Below are 14,751 nucleotides of genomic sequence, written 5' to 3'. Positions count from 1 at the left end.
ATTCTTCCTTATGACTCCACGGTTTCCTTTGTAGCGACGCCCAGTCTTTGCGATTTTTTTTTTTTTCTCTTCGGATAACGCTGTTCTTTAAGCTTAAATGAAAGCTCCCCTTTCCTGTTTTATCTGGCGCGGCAGAGAAGAGGGCCTCCGCTACCTGAGTGGTAACATACAGTCAGAGTACAGGCCTTTCAAAGTCCTACTAGGCGCCACAAAGGCATCAATGGCGGCTCGGAGTGTAGGAACCTGCAGAGGTTCACTTAAAGGGGTTTCACCTCACGTTGTGTGTGTGTGTGTGTGTGTGTGTGTGTGTGTGTGTGTGTGTGTGTGTGTGTGTGTGTGTGTGTGTGTGTGTGTGTGTGTGTGTGTGTGTGTGTGTGTGTGTGTGTGTGTGTGGACGGACCTTGTTCCCTGGTCGTCTCTGAAGCCTTTGCTTTACCAGTGGGTCTCTGTTTGCTGGCGGATCTGCTCACTTTTATGCCTTTAGCCTGGGTCCCTTCTGAGGGAGTGTGTGTGTGTGTGTGTGGGGGGGGGTGGGTGTGTGTGGGGGTGGGTGGGTGGGTGGGTGGGTTGGTGTGTGTGTGTGTGTGTACTGTTAGTCCCAGTGGACGGTGAAGACGATGCCTTTGTCAAAGTGGGGTAGACTCATTAGGACTTGGCACTGTATGAACAGTTGTCTGTCTCAAGCGTGTGTGTCTGTGTGTATGTGAACATCCAAATGTGTGTGTGGGTGCGTCTTTTGGTTTGTATGGATGTTTGAGTGTGCATGTGCATTTTGTGTTTTCAGACCTGGGTACGTTTGAAAGCCACATCTCACTTTGTGTGTGTGTGTGTGTGTGTGTGTGTGTGTGTGTGTGTGTGTGTGTGTGTGTGTGTGTGTGTGTGTGTGTGTGTGTGTGTGTGTGTGTGTGTGTGTGTGTGTGTGTGTGTGCTTGCCCGCGTTTCAGTCTGCACGGGTATATGTATGCACATGCATTCCCATGCGCGTGTATGCACTGTATATCCCCACGTATATGTGTACATCGCCTCTGCTCGACTCTGTGTGATGGCGTCTAGTAGAGTGAGAGAGAGCGGGGGAGAGAGACTATCCAAGAAGCAGTCTAAAGGATTGTCATTTCTAGCATGTTGACAGTGAGCCTGACACTTCATTAATCTAAGCAAATCCCCCCAAAGTTACTCGAGTATGGTTTCTATTTTCACATTTCCTATTAGTTCCTCTGTGTGGATTAAGCAGTGCAGTTCACGAGTGACTGGCCAGCATCAGCCCGGCTAGGGGCCGGCGAGGGCCCCGCACGTATAATTGGCTTGTAATGGATTTAGGGGCCCTGCTTGCATCGGGTATAGGGATAGGTCTGAACAGGGGAAAAGACTGCAGTCTCTTTTCCCTTTTGTGTCGTCATGAGGCAGATGTTATGGCCTGGCCTGGGGAATTTATATGTAAATATACATATGGACATATATCTATGAAGTTGGTTTAATATATTTTCTTTCTGGGGGAGTTATAATTTCTAGATTAAAAACATGCATCCAGTTCTTGCTGAACGACGACGTACACAAGCTAAGAATGAACTGATGCCTGCAGGTATTTGGCAACAACATCATCCAACATTGGGATTTGTAAAAGCAAAATCTATTGTTCTTGGGAAAACAAGCACTCAATTATAATGTGTGTGTGTGTGGGTGTGGGTGTGGGTGTGTGTGTGTGTGTGTGTGTGTGTGTGTGTGTGTGTGTGTGTGTGTGTGTGTGTGTGTGTGTGTGTGTGTGTGTGTGTGTGTTTTGTGGTCCTCTTTGGGGCTTGCCCTGCAGTGTGGGGTAATTACATGTGGGAGGTTTTAGTACATTAGTACATCCATTAAGTTTCCATTGGTGGGTTTGGTTCTTACTCTGCGAGTTTGCAGCATCGCTGGCTTGGGCCCGTGGTGCTGGAAGGGGGTTGGTGATGAAACATGTGAGGTGTCAAGACAGCTTTAGGGGCCCCTGTCACCTCTGGGGGCCAGGGGAGAACTCCTGATTCACATTCTCTCTCTGTTTCTCTGCTATTCTGATCTCTCTCTTTCTCTTACTTTCACTTATCTCTCACTCTCTGTCTCTTCGTCTCTTTCTTACCGTCTTTAGAACTCTGTCTCTGTCACTTTTGATCTCTGTCACTTTCTTTCTGTCTCTCTGATTTTGTCTGTCATTCTCTCTCAGTCTATCTCCCTGTCTCTCTCTGTCTCTCACTCTGATCCTCTGCTTTTCTGTTTCTGTTACACTTTCTCTGTGCCTGTTTCTGTCCGTCTTTCTCTTTCTCTGTCTCTATCTCCCTCTCTCCCAATCCCTTCCCTTCGCTCCTCCCATTACCGTACTGCAACATTGTGTTCGCCCCCCCCCCCCCTTTTTCTCTCTCACCCTTGCATCGAGCTTAAGGCATCTCAGTTATATGACGTGGAGGAAATGAACACTCGCAGAACCCTGTCTGCTGTAAAAGAGATGTTTACTGTGCCTCGTAGATCATTGTATTGTTTTAATGTAGCCATCTATTCCCACATCTAATCTAAGACAAAGGATAATAGCAAAATCCAATTAACAGATGTACAACTGATGTGCAACTGACAAATGGGCCTCCCATAGGAGGAGATAAAGACAAGGGAAAGGTGTGCAACATCTGCCTTTTAAATGTGCAGGTAGTAACACGTACTGCGCTCCGGGACTGGCTCTGCTAACATCACCAAGATCCTACTTCGAAACACAGTGGACACAACTTTTTGGATCCAACCCTTCTCCCCAAATAGCTTGAAGAATCTTCTCGGAAACGTTGACATTGTTCGCCAGAGTTTCCATCTCAGAAACAGAACACCACGAACCGGACGCTCCGAATGTATGTTGTTACCGAAAAAGAGAGGGAGGCAGGACTTTCGTTGGAAGGGTTCTTCATTTCAGTAACTTGTTTTGGATATTGCTTTTCAAAATTTTCCTCAAAAAATTGTCTTATTGTCCTCGCTCCGGGGACTATTAACTGGCGAAGTATAGGAAGTAAGAGACGGGGACTGTAAACTGGTGTACCAGCTAAGAGGAAGTAGCAGACCTTGGACCCTTAACTGCTGTACCAGCTAACAGGAAGTGGCAGACCTGGGACTGTTAACTGGTGAACCAGCTAACAGGATGTAGCAGACCGGGGACTGTTAACTGTAGCTGGAAGTAAGAGAATTAAATTTGTGTTCTCCAGGTAGACCTGGAGAACATTGCACTTCATGAAGGTCTCTGAGCCTTAGTGGGTTGGGTTTGGTTTTCTGGGAATCTTACATTCATTCGGTATATGTGTATGGGCCAGGAGAGGTCTTGTGGTCAGGGTGTCTCACTCCCAGTTAAAATACCGGGGTTCTGACCTCAATGTCAGCCGTCTAGCTGTAGGCGTCCTTTAGCAGGACTGCTAGCCCCCACCTGCTCAACCAAGACATGTCTCCAAACAGAACGAAACGCTGTAAATCGCTCTGGATGGAAGCATCAGTGGCTAGTGAACTCCTGCCCACCATTAGTCGCCCCCGCCTAAATACTGCTTCACACACACACACACACACACACACACACACACACACACACACACACACACACACACACACACACACACACACACACACACACACACACACACACACACACGTTCATACCTCCACACAAAGCATAACAAAACAATCCACACAGACGCACGCAGGCACACAAACAGAAACACCAACAGACACACTTGACATACAGACAGACAGAGACCCACACACACGCATGTGCCCTCACAAAAACACACAACCACATACATATACAACAACACACATACACAAGGTATATGCAAAAAGACACAAACACTCACGCATATACAAACACACGTGTACATACTCAGCCGCACGCATGTGCACTCATACCCGTACTGTACACTCACAGATACATGTGCAGGCCTAATGGGCCTCATCAAATTGCCAGGGCTGAGGTCGCTCTCTCTGTTCCCGTGTCAAAGTGTGGTTGACCAGAGCTAATTATCTCTCCATGATAAGATGCTCATTAATTGATGCTTGTTTACACACAATTAATGGTCCCCTGTAGCCGCAGCTGAATGCCCTACAGTCGGTGTGTGTGTGTGTGTGTGTGTGTGTGTGTGTGTGTGTGTGTGTGTGTGTGTGTGTGTGTGTGTGTGTGTGTGTGTGTGTGTGTGTGTGTGTGTGTGTTTGTGTGTATATTTGTGTGTATGATTGCATGGGTCTATCCATTGTTTTGCGTTTAATGGTGTGTAAATATTGTCTCCAATGCAGGGAAGACCTATTCTGAGAAGACACGTTTACAGTTTGTAGTATGAGCAGTTGAACACACACCGCGTGGTAAACCTGGTTTGGACTGCGGACCGTCAGCTAGCCACCTGTTCATTCATGCATTCAAAAAGCATGCTGCAATTGGAATAGAGAAAAGGAATCATCTAGTAAAAAAGACAACATTTAATAAATAATAGTCATTTTAATTTAAGAAAATTTAGGTGGGCATTTGCAACATGATTTTTCTTGCCCCATTAGGTTGCTGGTCATGTAATCCAATTTAAATTAAATCATCATTAGATAAGCCTGGAGGGAGAGCAAAATGAGCACATTGTTAAATGGCATTGATGAAAAGAAAAATTAAGCAATTCAAGGGAAATGTTCAACTTCAGAAATCCTCAGGCAGTAATTTGATTGGATGTGTGACAAACACTTAGCTCTCCATATTTGTATGTACTTTTTAAAGTCCAACCTTTAGCAGTGAATTTCTCGTCATACAAGGTTATTTAAAAAATATCTTGTGAATGCCTGTAGGTCTTCGGCAACAACAACATTCTCTCACCTTGGGATTTGTAAGAACAAAATCGATTGATCTCAGAAAAACAATTAATATATAAGATATATGAAGGACATTTATGCAACAATGAAGGACATTTTAAGAAAAATAAGCAATATATATATATATAATATGTTTATATATTTCTTGTTTTTCTGAGTTTCTTTTCTTTCATTTCCATTTTTTTGCACCTGATTGTGGTGAATCAGCGGTGGCTCAACCCTGCAAAGGTAGCTGGATGTCATTTAAAATCATTTAAAGCAGTGAATAATCAATTTGTCAGAAACTACCACAGGACCTGCATTATCTAAAGCTGGTCCTGCACATCTCTTTTCCTGTCCGTCTCTCTCTCTCTCTCTCTCTCTCTGTCTCTCTTTCTCTGTGTCTCTTAGTTAAACACACACACACGCACGCACGCACGCATCAAACATCAAACATCAAATCCATAGAACCTCTTGCTTCACAATGCCTTCCATGCGCTCGTCATTTCTTCCTCTCCTCCCCCAGCTCCGCCCCTGTGACCCCGTCACGTCTCCATGTTACCGCTCATTTGAACGCTTTCTCAGTGTCTGCACCTCCCCACTCACCTCTTTCCCTCCTCCATGTATCTATGACCTCCTCCTCCATCCCCCTCCTCCTCCTCCACCTCAACCTCCACTTCCTCCTTTTCCACTACCTCCTCCTCCCCAACCTCCTCCCCAACTTCCTCCCCCACCTCCCACCCTCCCCCCTCCTCCTCCACCTCCTCCTCCACCCCCCCCCCCCCCCCCCCCCTCCTCCTCCTCATCTTCATCTTCATCTCTCCGTCCCGACCCAAGGTTCCTCCCCGGTGGATGGCGGGGCCTCCTGAGAGTCGAGGGGTTTCTTCATCGTCGTGGTGATGGTGATTAACATCTGATTAGACGTGATGGACAATCAGAGCCCTCGCCGATCTCATTATGAAGAGCTTGTCTCTGCCTCATTAGCCCCGTGCTACCAGCTCCTCCTGTTGAGTCCTCCTGGCCTTTGTACAGCAAGGGTGTGCATGTGTGTGTGTGTGTGTGTGTGTGTGTGTGATTTTGTCCCTCTGCTTTAATGTGTGTTTTTGTCTTAGCGTATGTCTTTTTGTGTGTATTGTGCGTATGTACTGCCTGCGTGAGTGTGTGTTTTGGTCGGACTGTGTGTGCTTGTTTGTGTGTGTGTGTGTGTGTGTGTGTGTGTGTGTGTGTGTGTGTGTGTGTGTGTGTGTGTGTGTGTGTGTGTGTGTGTTTCACCTGTAGGTGTGGGTGTATGTGTGTGTGTTTTAGCTTGTGTTTGTTTCCGCGTGTTGTGGCATCCCGCCCCGTAAACCTCGGCCCGGGCGGGTCAGAGGTGTAGTCGTGGACGGCGCATACCGCCGCCTTCTACTATCCGTCTACCCGAGGCTTAAACCTCGGCCCGGACCAGCCCGAGGGGTGGTCCTGGATGGCCGATACCACCGTCACCCACCAGCCGGCGACGGAGAGCACCGACCGAACCCCAATCAACGGGATTGGAGACACCTGGCTGGACAGCCAGGGAATCACTTTAAAGGCCCTCGGGAGCAGACCAGGGGACGAGTGACGAGACGGAAAGGGCCGAGCCAGCTCCACCCTAGAGATCCACGGAGATCCTAGGGGTAGTCCGACCTGTCTGATTGCAAACCCTGTTTAAATAAATGCCCTTAATGGCTTTAACCTCGTAAAACGTGTGATTTGTCCGTGGAACCCGGCGGCAACGAGGACTGGGTTACCACATATGGTGGAGATTGCAGGCAGCAGGAGATCCCACTACGACCCCCCGATAAGACTACACACCGATCCGGCATGCAGAACCCGGACGGGACCGCGGCGGCGGCCGCCCAGCGTCGACCACGTAAAGTATGGAGAGCATAGCCATGCTCCGCGAAGCCGAACTACGGCTCACCCCAGCGGTGGACGACCTGGTAAGGCAGCTGGAGACCGGACAGGGGGCCCAGCAACTGAGCGCCAGTACCGGGACCACCCCCCCGACCCGCCGAGATCCGCCGAGACCGACGCGATCAAACACCCAGGGACGGGATCTAGGGATGTTTCCCCCCTGCCAGTGAAATGAGAGTCAAGAATTGTTCCCTCCAACAAATTCATTGTCCAATTGTATTTTTTGGATTCATATTTTACGTAAAGTACAGAGAGAGCGTTGTCTTCCTGCTAATTATAACTGTCAGTTTGCTTTTCTTAAGAGGCTATGGTTTGCCCTTGACAGAATTGTGCCATCGCGGCATAATTGAACACACTATGAGGGCGTGACAGGCGTGGAGTGAGCCAGCAAGCATCATTTGTTTTGTTTTGTTTTTGTTTTTGTTTTTTTGGCCCATCCCAGGGTGGGGTATATTATCTAAATGACTGATGGAGGTGGCCTTGATCGCCCCCCCCATCTCTTTCTCTCTTGCCATAAATCATCAATCATCGCTCTCTTTCGCTCTTTCGCTCTTTCTCTCTTTCTCTCTCTCTCTCTCTCTCTCTCTCTCTCTCTCTCTCCCTCGTAAACATGCATATTTACCCTGGTAAATGGCAACCCCTTCTCAGTAAACACACACTGTGTGTGGCTGTGGATGTGTGTGTTTTTGCACTGAGCGTCAGCCCGCCACGATGGATGACACGTCTGCTGTATATTCCCGCCGTAATGCGCTGGCTCCGCCGCCGCAGCCCTCTCTCCACCAGCGCCTTCGACGGCGAGGCTCTCTAAGAGGAGCGGGCGGCCAGGGGAATGAGGAATAGCAGAATGTGGTTTGGTCGAAACAGGAGACAAACGAGGACAAAGTGTTTGTCCTCGCTTGCATCTTGTATCGTTCCTCCTTCTGGGATAAACGCTGGGCTCGCATTAAGCTGCCAAGCTTTTTTTTTTTTTTTTTTGTGTTATTCTTATTATATTTATTTGTTGCAGGGGGGGAGACATCTCTCAAGTCAATTGAAATTAGCCTCAGGTTTAGTTTAGAGGGGCCGGGTCGTGATTCACAGACCGAGTCGCTTGACTGGACAGACACTGTGTCCGGCCAGCAGGACACTAGGACGGAGGAGAGGGAAGTATGTTCTGCTGTTGATTCATGTTATGGCCTTCTCAAGAGAGACCCACCCAACATACTTTAAATACACTTTGTTTATCTCTGTATGTCAAAATATTGAGCATCTATCAGACAAACATGCTGAGAATATTCATCTACATTAGCATTCTATCAACAAAACACTAAGTGGTAACACTTTACAACTGGGGTAGATTAAAGAACCATTAATTAACGTTAGTTCATGCATCAATAACTATTTACGAATGATCAATTTACAGTTAATTAGCATTTAACTGATGATCACTAGATCAATATTTAACACTAGTTAATTGTAACACTAGGCGTTATTGTGTAGCATCAGCATAGGGGTAAGGTAAATTGTACCATATACTGTACCCTAAAAGTGTTACCCACTCAGTGATGGCTATGGTCAGTTCATTTCAAAACATACCTCACCCCCCTACCTCAAGCAACAGATTGAAATGTGCAGGCTTTGATCATTAAAAACGTCATGAGGATGTGAAAAAACTATACATGAATTTGATTTGAGAATGGGAATGATATCACAGTTCAGTGGTCCAGAATGGCATGGGGGGGGGCTAAGCCGATGGGTGTGCGAAGCCTCAGATACAGGTGGGCAGAGGCTCTGAGGCATTTGCAGCCCGGAGGCAAACGTCATTTTTTTCCATCCGGGGAAAAGTGTATGGAATAATATCAATCGGGTCTAAAACTAGGATGCGTATTCTTGGCTACATGCTCTTCAGAGGCAAAGTGAGTTGAGAAAAGTATATAATATTAATGAGAGCACATGTTCTGTCATGAGAAATAATAACGTAATGTCTGATCTGCTGTCTCTGTGAACACACATTCTGTGTTCACTCGTTTTGGGTTGATTTAAAGTGCTACTGAATGGTGATGTTCTGCTCTTTTTTGCTCTCGCTCTTTATAAAGAATTGAAAAAACTAAATACCAGTGTTCTGTCCACTCCAACTGGCTGTGCAACTGTGTGACATGAATGAGTATGGCTTGGCTGGCCGGATGGCTTGAATGGTAATCACTATCGATTAGCTTTTGCTGCTGATACTGGCTACAAATACTGTAATAGCTTGCAGATTAAAATGAACATGGGATATCTGTAGTCAATGCTGATAAATTGTGATTTCACTAATGTTATCAATAGAATCTCATCCTAAAACGGATATTTAGCTATTAGATCAATCGATGCTCCTGTTTAATTGGAAAAGCTCAGACTCGTATATCAAAGGGCATAGGTCATGGAGGCCATTTTGTCCATCCTACATGGGACCAAGCTTCAGTTTTTTCAAGAAACATTGCTGTGAGTGTGCTATTATTTCTACCTCGGCTCTTTTAGCATATTGAGTACATTTTGTCTACGTTTCAAGAAAAAAAAAAAACCTGATAGACAGGTGATAGTTCAAATTTAGGGTAAAAAATATAAAGGCTTAAAGGAGAATTTCACAGGTGGAGACTTGAATCTCTATTGAAAGGTGGTCATATATTTAGTCGCATAGTAACATTAATTTAAAATTTTGTGCCTTCTTGACCGAGAACAGGCAGACTTTTTGGCGCTTGTGGATGGAAGACGACAACTCCCACAATGCCAATCAGCGTTCACTCCCTGAGGGACGTAACATAACAGCCAATCAGCATTCACTCCCTGAGGGACGTAGCATAACAGCCAATCAGCGTTCACTCCCTGCAGTCCAGCGTGAACAGCAGCATGGAGGAAATGATTGTTGCCGTTTGCGGACTCCCGAGCTCTATACCTAAATAATGTAATATTATATAATATATAGGTATCTATATAATATAATATAATATAATATAAAAGATCACGGCCAAAAGCTGCCTCCGGATGATATTATGAATTAAAGACTGCGTTGGGTTCTCGGACGTCTCTGGTACTTCCACAACAGGTGAAGACTCGTAGTGGGGGTTATCTCGGCCAGAGTCCTGCACGGGCTTGGGTATCCGACGGGTGACCCGCACAATTTGGATGAAACAGGGGGAAAATAATGTACTGTTTCTGACACAGGTGCTGGTGGGGTCAGACGCCTAAACAGCGCGGGTCGGTCGCAGGTTTGGCGAGTGCGAGCGAGACCTCTCCGGTGCTAGAGATGTTATTCAGGAGCAGAGGAGTCAACTAAAACCGTCCACAGTGGATGATTTGCTTTTTTTGCACAGCAATCTAAAGCACCACCCCAAACTCAAGATAGTGTAAATCCCTGGCGTTCCATCTAATGTGTCTAATTTTCCTTCGGGTGGGGGTCAGGCATCGGTATCAATTTATAGCGTCGGATCGGATGCGGAATTACATTCCGCATCCGTCTGGTCGGATGCGGAATGTAATTCGCGGGTACAGCCGGGTGCGGGTTCTTAAAATAAGACCTGTGTATTGATTCTCGGCCATGGTGGAGAAGGAATTGGGGAAGGAAACTTTGGGTTTGACTCTCCCTTCAGATTGATGTTGCAGGACCAGAGACGTCGGAGAACCCGACGCTGCACAGTCGTTTATTCATAATATCATCTCAAACGACTGTGTCGGGTTCTCGGACGTCTCTGGTTCTTCCAATTCCACATCAATCTGAAGTAGACTGAACCGCGACATGGAGGAGAAAGGGATTGTTGCCCGCGATTGTCTCCCGCCAAAGCCCTGCTGCCCACTGCCGAGAGGCACCACCGCCTCTGCGCTGCCCGCTGCCGAGGCGGTGGTGCCTCTGCAGTGGGCAGCGGGGCTACGGCAGAAGACAATCCGCATTTCAGTCTACTTCAGATTGATGTGGAAGTAGAAGACTCAGACGTCGGAGAACCCGACGCAGTCGTTTGAGATTCATAATATCGTCTGGAGGAGCGCACAGCTTTTGGCCGTGATATTATATATAATATTATTATAGATGTCTATATATTATGTTATATAATTTAGATATAGAGGTCCAGGTCTCCCGCCGGAGCTCCCAGAGTATTCTAGAATATCTTATAGAACATGGCCAATTATGAATAAACGACTGCGTCTCTGGTAGCCTACTACATCATTGCTTCTTTAGCACTCGTGTGAACAACCGGTCACACCGGTCACACGGTAACGTCAAAATCCATACCGTAGCGCAAATTCACACCGGTGTACTTTCCATACCGTTTAAACCATACATTCCTAAGTCCCACCCACTGGCACTGATCTGTAATAGGTCTGTAGCGTCAGTGGGTCCCACCCCCTAGGTGGGTTTGAAAATGAGGAGTGCTTGTAGTTTTTTAGAGCCCCCCCTGCTTTTAAAGCACTTCTTGCTTTAAATTACGCAAAAATCCTAATTTTGCGTAATTTAAAGTAGGAAGTGTTAGAGGTAGATACAGAATTCTCCCGTCTCAGGGGAAAATGATGGAATGATGCAAGACCAGAAAAATATGACTGGGTTTCTAACGATACAAAGCTTAATGCAAATGTGTGAAGTTTCCCCTTAAGCTCTATGACTTGGGCCTTCATTCAAGCCTCTGAGAGATTAAAGATACCATTATTTTCATTCATTTTCACATATGGTTTGGTTGCGTGAAATGGAAACAAAGGTTAAGCCCTGCTGTAAACTTTGGATTGAAAAGGGCGAATTTGTGTCAGCATCCGTACCAAGGGAAAACTGATTAGATACCGTACAGCAGAGCTCAGAAGAGCATCAACCCCAGCAGACACACAACGCAAGCAAACTCAACATTTCTCCATGCAAACAACAGCCATGACTCGGAGGGACTGGGCTCCGGAGTTTTTTTCCCAGGAGAGCTGTAACAAACGTACAGTGACAGGTTCAAAGCCAGGCCATGGGTCTGGGTCCGGCCGCGCTGGCCGCTGTAGAGACAGGGGTTAGGGAGACTAGGAGGAAACCGCATTATTGTGACACAGGAGCAGAAGGGAAATGGAGAGAGGGGATGGTGTTCACATTCGGTGAGCTAGGATTTCTTGGGATTATATTTTCCCCGAGAGCGGATTTGATGAATTGGTAATTTCCTAACCTGATAATAAGCCTCAAAATGCTACGTTTTGTTGTGCTTGTGAGACTCAAATAGGAATGGGGTTTCACACCCTGCCATTAAAGAGCACAGTTCTGTTCACAGAGCTGAACCAGTTTTCATGTGTCATAGTCTTCAACCTCCTTCATGTTATTAGCTTTTGGATTATAAAGGAGTATTTTTGTATGTACCTTATCTAGGAAAACGCCTGCAGCAGGCTTTTCAGAGAGGGTTTTAAGTCGTTGTCTATCCCATCCCATATACCTGGGTGATGGGATATGTTCTTACTTGACCTGATCCAGATGCTTTTATCAAAAGCTACTTCCAGTCAATTTCAGTCAGTAAGGATCAAATAGGGTTCAGACCTATTGCTTATGGAGAATTACTAGTAGACGGCAAACATTGGGGTTTGAACCGAGAACCTTTCACCGTGAACTCAAAGAAGCACCCTATTCTGCTTTACATACTTCTTTATTGAATGATCAAATAGCGTTCCTGCTGAACCTCTTTGCCTTTGGGAACCATAAGGTTGACTGTCAGGATACATTCTTCTGTTTAATTAAAGTTCTGGAAAACCTTGAAAATACATTGAAAAATCCCTTTATCCAAAATAAAAAACAATTGGTACACATGCTCCTTAATCTCGTCTGACCTTATGATATCAAATAAGAATTAGGTGTTGACAGGTGGACGTTTGGTGTAAAATAGTTGATATTTTTAGTAAGTAGTAATACGCAGGATTATGTACAGCGAGTCATTATTTAGAAATGACGATTCCGATTGCGATAAGCCAGTAAACTGATCACCAACGATACCAGTGTACAAATAAAGGCTGAAAGCTGTGATAACAATATAGAAAGGGAGAAGGGAAAAAAGATGAGGGAGAGGGAGAGAGAGGCGGGGAGAGAGCGAGAAAGAGAGAGAGAGAGAGAGATAGGAAGGGAGAGAGTTTGGTTCAACTGGAAGAAGAAAAAAAAAGGAGTGTGGGAGATAGAGTGAGTGGTAATGAATGGCAAAAAAGCTCCTTTATAAAACGCTGCTTTTACTGTTCAATCAGTGGAGCCAAGATTGGCAATTTTCCTCAGGCACAATAGAGCCAGCCCTGATGGACCCTGGCACTAGAACAGAAAAAGAGAAAGATGGGGAGTGAGGCAGGGAGAGAGCGACAGAGAGAGAGAGACAGTGAGACAGAGTGCGAGAGAGAGAGCGACGGTGAGGTTGAGAGAGAGGGAGCGCTCTATAAAGCACATGCTGGAAAGATTGATCTTAGAAGGGAAAGAGAGAGAGCAAACAAACACAAACTACTGGAATAATAGAGAGCGATAGACACGAGCAGACATGGGAGACGCAGAAAATAAAGTGAAGAGAGAGACTAAGAGCAACTGAGAAGGGACTGAGAGAGAGCGAGAGTGAGACTAAAAGAACAACAGAGCAAGAGAGGAGCGGGAGGTCTTTCTACTGCGCGCCCATCGCTAACGTGCGTCGTGCAACAGCGTGTCGTACAACAGGTGCTTCTCTGCTCTCTGGCTTCCTGCCGTTTCCCTCGTCTCTCCATATTTATTGTTTTCTTCTGAGGCAGGAAGGTGGGCAGGTGGGCCTGTCAAGGGGACCGGGGGGGGACTCATTTGCATGTAGGAGACCCCTGCGTGCCCTCTGCCAGGGTGCCAAGTGGCATGGGGGAGGGGGGGAGGAGGGGGAGCGACAGAAGGGGGAGCAGGAGAACGGCTGACAGTCACTGCAGCGTGTGATTGTTTGGGTCAGAAGTGCCGCCGTTACCCACCCGGTGTTTTGCGAGCGCTGAACTGCGGTGAGCGCATGTGGTGACGCACGGTTATTTATATCGTAAGCCTTTTCTTTTAACCTGGAACGTTTGTGAACAGGTTTGTGTTTTTTTTATTGACAGAATGGTGGTAGACAAGCTAAATAACATACAATTACAGTGCAATGTGAGTGTGTTTGTGTGGGTGTGTGTGTGTGACAGTATACGTGCATGTGTTTGTGTGTGTGTGTTTGTGTGTGTGTACTTGTGTGTGTGTGTGCGTGTGTGTGTGTGAGTGTTTGTGTTTTGGCAAACGGTTCACTTTGGGGATAGCTATGCTCCACTTAACTGATTGCGATACTCAGTTATACTTCGGGTTGAATTTAACCATTCTGACCAAATGCGGTCGTTTGTTAATCGTGTTTGTGTAAAACTGACTAAACAAAAACGTCCCATAACAACGTCAACCATGCGCAGAGTAAACACTGTCATACGTTTAGCCATGGCTTATTTAGCCCCGTCCTCTTTAGACACTTGATCATAGCCTAGTGCTAACATTTATGCTATTAATTCCGTTAGAATATCCATTCATTTATAGTGCCACTTCGAGTACACATAAGAGCGTCAACAGAAGCCCTTAATTTGCTCTAGAAATTGAGATGGAGCGCTTCATAACACTCAATATTTCTAAACAGCTTTGTTCACTCGCAAATAACGGCAATCAAAACCACCAGGCTAAATGCTGAAACATCCAGTCATGTCCCGCCGTGCACGACTGGATGTAGGTAGGGTCGTCAAGTAGGGATAATAATTGTTATGCACAACAGAATTGTGCCGTTGAAATTGGATTAAACTAAGTAGATATCCAACCTGCTGTTGGAAAACGGTTAATGTGTTGCTGGGCAAACCTTAATTTTTTAAGAACCCTAAATTCATTATCTATCTCGGGGGAGCCTTGTAAACGACAGAGATCTTAATCTGATCCTTCTTACTGTTTCTGCTTAATTTTTTAATGCAGTTGTTTATACCACTGCTCCATACAATACCATACCGTCAATTGTTTGTAGTCTGTCCCCTCGCAGTGTGTATTGAAAATGGATCAGTGGAACT

The 14,751-nt window shown here is 46.0% G+C and overlaps 1 protein-coding gene across 1 annotated transcript in view; it reads left to right on the top strand.

Moving 5' to 3' along the window:
- The window catches only part of LOC115541849 (netrin receptor UNC5D-like), a 156,629-nt gene that overhangs the window by 50,743 nt on the left and 91,135 nt on the right, over positions 1–14,751 (top strand).

Source organism: Gadus morhua, chromosome 4 (genome assembly GCF_902167405.1).
Source record: "Gadus morhua chromosome 4, gadMor3.0, whole genome shotgun sequence".
Classification (NCBI taxonomy): domain Eukaryota; kingdom Metazoa; phylum Chordata; class Actinopteri; order Gadiformes; family Gadidae; genus Gadus; species Gadus morhua.
This window is presented reverse-complemented; position numbering and strand designations above follow the sequence as displayed.